The sequence below is a fragment of the Heteronotia binoei genome, chromosome 19 (genome assembly GCF_032191835.1).
Source record: "Heteronotia binoei isolate CCM8104 ecotype False Entrance Well chromosome 19, APGP_CSIRO_Hbin_v1, whole genome shotgun sequence".
NCBI lineage: Eukaryota > Metazoa > Chordata > Lepidosauria > Squamata > Gekkonidae > Heteronotia > Heteronotia binoei.
In genome coordinates this window covers 44,392,332-44,398,454 of record NC_083241.1, presented here as the reverse complement: position 1 = coordinate 44,398,454, position 6,123 = coordinate 44,392,332, and positions in this window count along the sequence as shown.

Here is a 6,123-nt window from a genome sequence, read left to right as displayed (position 1 = left end):
TGATTCCCCACTCCTCCACTTGCAGCTGCTGGAATGGCCTTGGGTCAGCCATAGCTATCGCAGGAGTTGTCCTTGAAAGGGCAGCTTCTGTGAGAGCTCTCTCAGCCTCACCCACCTCACAGGGTGTCTGTTGTGGGGGAGGAAGGTAAAGGAGATGGGAGCTGCTGTGAGATTCGGAGTGGAGGGCGGGATATAAATCCAATTTCTTCTTCTTCTTCTTCTTCTTCTTCTTCTTCTTCTTCTTCTTCTTCTTCTTCTTCTTCTTCTTCTTCTTCTTCCTCTTCCTCTTCCTCTTCCTCCTCCTCCTCTTCCTCCTCCTCCTCCTCCTTCTCCAAGGATCATGGTAACAAGGAGGGACTCTTTAGGTGCATTCACACTACACTAAAAATGTGTTTTGCAACAGGATTTTTTCCCTATTCTTCCGTAGTAAAAATCCAGTTGCAAAACACATTTAGTGCAGTGTGAATGCACCCTATGTGTCTCTTTTTATGGCACCTTTCCATGAAAGTTCACAAGGCGGTCTACAAAACAACCTCGCATCCCCCAAAACAACGCAATCCGCCAGTCCTAAAAGCACAACACATTCCGAAACGGCAATAAACAACCGACAGCAGTAACTAAAACGGCCATAATTAACAGAAATGCCAAGCAGCCAGTTAAAAATAATTAAAACACAATGCACATAAGGCCCTTAAAACCAAATTCATACCAAGAGCAGGGAACAGAAGGGGGAGAAACCGACTGCTCAGCAATCAAAAGCCAGTTGATTTCTTTTTAATGTCTTGGTGCGGCACTGGAAGATGGGTAATGGTGGCACCCGACGCAGGAGGCATTTCAGAATTGGTGGGGCAGCCACCACAATGCACTTCATTTTGCCCCGTCCCTTCTTTCCCAAGGACTCTTCACCAGGCGAGGAGGTAGAAAGGAAACTTCTTTAGACAAGTAGGAGTCTTGTGGCACCTGTAAGACTGACGAGTACGAGGCTGAGCCTGTTCGAACGAAGGGCTTTATGAGTACTCTTGACAGTCCCTTCCTCTCAGTTCCATCAAACACTTATTCTACGTTCCCCCTGCTCTCCCGCCTTCTTGTGTTAATTTTCATTAACAAGTGCTCATGACAGCTCTCCTGAGGAATATTAAATTAAAGACATTTATCTGCTGCCTTTCCCCCTCAGGATTGTCTGTGGCTTCAAGATTCAAGCCCAGTAGAACTCTAAGACCGAAACGATTCCTGGCATATAAGGTTTTGCGAGTCAAAACTCCCTTTGTCTTTGTTGGGGTTTATAGAAAGTTTAGCAGAGTTGTGTGGAGAAAACCACAATAAACAAGCCAGGCACACGTTTTAGCTTAAGAACAAAGTAGTTTACTTTTACTATGAGGAAAGGGTTACTGGGACTACTAGAAAACAAAGAAAGACTCAATATCCTTTCTAGCTTCTAAGCTACATCTCTAACTGCATGGAGATCTGAGGGCTTACACAAAGGGCAATAAAAACTGACCAAATGGTTTCCCCCAGACCACCTCCCAAATATATGGATTAGCCAATCAGGGCATTGCTTCAATGGTCACTTTACATTTTGACACCTAGCCTGAGCGGGAAATACGTGCACACATTCTCATTGGCTTTATCTCTCACTGGCTAAGCATCAGCGTGCATGTACATTCATTTACCGTAATTAACTCATGACAACAGGAAGTGAAATTGCAATAGAAAACCCAACAGTCTTATCTGAAAAAGGGAACTTTGACTCTCTAAAACTTATACTCTGGAAATGTAGAGGGTCTTGAAGGTGCTACTGGACCTGAATCTTGCTCTCCTACTGGAGATCGACACAGCTGCCCACTTGGTGTCATGGTTAAGAGGTGCGGGCTCTAATCAGGAGAACCGGGTTGGATTCTCCACTCCTCCTCCACATGCAGCCAGCTGGGTAACCTTGGGTCAGTCACGGTTCTTTCAGAGCTCTCTCAGTTTCACCTGCCTCACATGGTGTCTGTTGCTTGGAGAGGAAGGGAAGGAGACTGAAAGCCACTCTGAGACTCCGAGTGAAGGGTGGGGTATAAATCCAGTCTCCTCGTCCTCCAGAGCTGAAACTGTGGCTCCAGGTTTTCCTTCTAGTAGAGGCGATGGGCTTGCGACTCATACCTTTGCTACCACTTCAACAGTGGTAGCTTTTTCGTGTGGCTCATAACTTTGCTACCACTGCCGAAGCATTCTTAGCTGCTCTGAAGAGGCTGAAGGCTGGAGGGCGAGGTGAGTACAGGATGGGGACAGGTGGCAGATATTTGTGCTTGGAAGGATTTTTCTGGTCGATTTCTCAGGCGTCTCTGAGTCAGCCCAAACTGCCAGTCTGTAATCAGCCTTGATGTCCCTTTGTTCAGCAGAATACAAAGGTGTCCCCATAGTCTCCACTGGAGGGATCCGAGCCCTTCTTGACCAACAGTGTCCCAGGAACTGTTGTGGGTTCCCTTTCTCTTCCAGACAAGTTTCTACTGGCTCAGGTTCAGGGACATGTCAGGTGCTGCCAGACAGAGAAATAAATACATAAAGAACCCTCTCCTTCAGACTTTTATTTTTCTGTCCTCTTGAACAAGGTTCATCATCACCAAGAAGGTGGCTCTCAGCCAACCATAGAAATGATGATGGGATCACAGAAAAAGCCGTGGTCTTTGAATCGTGTAGCTCTTCACGCCACAAGCATTTAAAGCTTCGCTGTTTTTTTTTTAATGCCGGTACTGCAGAATTAAAAAGAAAATTGGCATCAAGACATTTGCTGCTGTAGAGAAATCGTAGGCCATTGCATTAACTAATAACAATAGGTGAATAAATCAGTTCGCTTGCTTCGTTTCCTGGCTGCCACTTCAATAAAGCTGCAGTCAAGTTTGTGGGAGCTGGAGGCATCCACTGTTTTATTTTCGTCCTCCCTTTCTGTACGATTGCCCTGCCTCTCTTTGCGTAACCCCTGCTGAATTCTACGGTCTCTTGTGGTGCTAGTCCTATAAAGGCAACATATATAACATAGGGTAATTACTGTTGAACTGCATACTCTCTTGTGAGAAGATTTCTTTCCTCCCCCCTTTGCTACTCCCTTTCCACTTTTAAAAACCTGGATCACTTAAAATTTTTGCAAAGCAGTTGTACCAATATAGTTAACGTGGAGCATATGATCTCCTTGGATGTAAAGCTGATTTCAGGGAAAATAGTAAAAGTGCTTTCCTTTACCAATTAAAAGGTAAAGGTAGTCCCCTGTGCAAGCATCAGTCATTTCCGACTCTGGGGTGATGTCAAATCATGACGTTTTCACAGCAGACTTTTTAATGGGGTGTTTTGCCATTGCCTTCCTCAGTCATCTACATTTCCCACCAGCAATCTGGGGACTCATTTTACTGACCTAGGAAGGAAGGAAGGCTGAGTCAACCTTGAGCAAGCTACCTGAACGTAGCTTCCACAGGGCTCTGACTGCAGTACTGCAACTTTACCACTCTGCTCCATGGGGCTCATTTTACCCCCAATAGGAAACCCATATGGCTTTCTTTCTTTCTTTCTTTCTTTCTTTCTTTCTTTCTTTCTTTCTTTCTTTCTTTCTTTCTTTCTTTCTTTCTTTCTTTCTTTCTTTCTTTCTTTCTTTCTTTCTTTCTTTCTTTCTTTCTTTCTTTCTTTCTCTTTCTTTCTTCTTCCTTCCTTCCTTCCTTCTCCTTCCTTCCTTCCTTCCTTCCTTCCTTCTTCCTTCCTTCCTTCCTTCCTTCCTTCCTTCCTTCCTTCCTTCTGTATCTAGTTCTTCCAACCTCTCCTTACGCTTGTGGCAGTGGCAGTGAAGGAAAGTACCATCAAGTTACAGCTGGTTTGTGGTGGCCCCCTCATGGGGTTTTCAAGGCAAGAAATGTTCATGGGTGGTTTGCCATTGCCTGTCTCTGCATAGTGACCTTAGACTTCCTTGGTGGTCTCCCATCCAAAGACTTCCTTGGTGATCTAGGGCTGACCCTGCTTAGCTTCTGAGATCTGATGAAATCAGGATAGGCTGGGCCATCCAGGTCATGGGTTGCCATGACCTGGTTAGCATCTCTGGTTAGTGACCCTGGAGTTCATTAGTGGTGGTCTCCCATCCAAGTACTAACCATGACTGATCCCGCTGTGTGGCTCACTTTGAGGTCCTTGGAGGACGTTTGGAGCCAGTTTGGTGTAGTGGTGAAGTGTGTGGACTCTTATCTGGGAGAACCGGGTCTGATTCCCCATGCCTCCACTTGCAGCTGCTGGAATGGCCTTCTTGGGTCAGCCATAGCTCTGGCAGAGGTTGTCCTTGAAAGGGCAGCTGCTGTGAGAACCCTTTCAGCCCCACCCACCTCACAGGGTGTCTGTTGTGGGGGGAGAAGATATAGGAGATCATAAGCCGCTCTGTCTCTGATTCAGAAGAGAAGGGCAGAGTATAAATCTGCAGTTGTCTCTCCTCCTTCTCCTCCTCCTCCTTTTCTTCTTTTCGTGATCTGATGATATTGGGCTAGCCTGGGTCAAGGCAAGAGACGTAGATAGGTGGGCTTGCCATTGCCTGCCTCTGTGCAGCAACTATGGATTTCCTTGGTGGTCTCCTGTTCCTCCAGGAAGTTCTTTGGATGACTTTCAACCATTCTTGCCTTGTCTAACCTACCATGCAGGGTTGTTGTTAGGATAAAATGGGAAGGGGGAGCTGTATGGCTCACTCAGAGGTCCTTGGAGGAAGTCTGGGATTATAAACTGTTCTGGTAGAAAGGGAGTGAATCTCAGACTGGCTCTTCATTTGGTCTTGCCAACCTCCAGGTGGGGCCTGGAGATCTCTGAGAACTACAGCTGATCTCCAGACTACAGAGATCAGTTGTCCTAGAGAACCAGGCTGCTTCTCTCTTCTTCTTCTTCTTCTTCTTCTCTCTCTAAGCTCCACCTGCTCCAAATCTCCAGGAATCGAGTTGAGTTTTATTATAACAGTCATAGACCAGATAAAAAACACAAATCTATCAGAAATAGGAAAAAGTAAAATGTACAAATCTATCAGAGGTATACTGCTAAAATACATGTCCATATATAATACAGCAGCATTAAAATGTAAATAAAATTTTGATACATAGCAGCAGGGCTTTTTTGGAGCAGGAATACACAGGAACGGAGTTCCGGCTGGCTTGGCATCAGGGGGTGTGGCCTAATATGCAAATGATTTCCTGCTGGGCTTTCTTTACAAAATAAGCCCTATGTGAAACAATGGTGATGTCAAGGGTATGGCCTAATATGCAAATGAGTTCCTGCTGGGCTTTTTTTTTTTTTTTTACAAAAAGAGCCCTGTGTGAAACAATGGTGATGTCAGGGGGTATGTGTGGCCTAATATGCAAATGAGTTCCTGCTGGGATTTATTTACAAAAAGAGCCCTGTGTGAAACAATGGTGATGTCAGGGTGTGTCGCCTAATATGCAAATAAGTTCCTGCTGGGATTTTTCTACAAAAAGCCCTGTATAGCAGTAGTCATTTGTAATAGCTTCACAAAGTCTACACCAAAAGAAAAAGTTCCTATTATTTACAACTGTTCTTCTGTTTAATCATCTGGGTGCAAAACCTAGCAGTCACTCTTTTCTCCAGAAATTTCCCAACCTGGAATTAGCAACCCTTAGATGATTCACTGTGTCCTTCACACCTCAGCTTCATCTTGGTCACGCTAGTTCGAGCCACAGTCTTGCCCTCAGCTGAATGCACTTAAGTCCCACTCATTTCAGAGGAACACAAAGAAATTCCACAGTGAACTGGACTGCAGCACAAGTCTGGAAGCACAGAGATAAGAACTCTCTTTAACGTTAAGGAAGTACAGATCTATTGAAAGACCTCAAGGGCCACACAGACATACACGGTCTGTTCACATCAAAATAAGAGAAAATAAACACTTGGATTGTTGTTGTTGTTTTCCACAATGAAAGCCAGCAGGGCAACAAAAGGTAAAAAAACTAGCATAAAATTTGCTAATAAGATTCAGAGAGATAAAGAAAGTGTAAAGGTGATAAGTGTATGGACTGTAGATTAGAAGAGAAAAGGAATGAAATAAGCTGGGTGGGAAGTGATGTTACTGTGCTGCTCAGTAACATATTTCAACCATTAACAGGCTAGTGGATAATT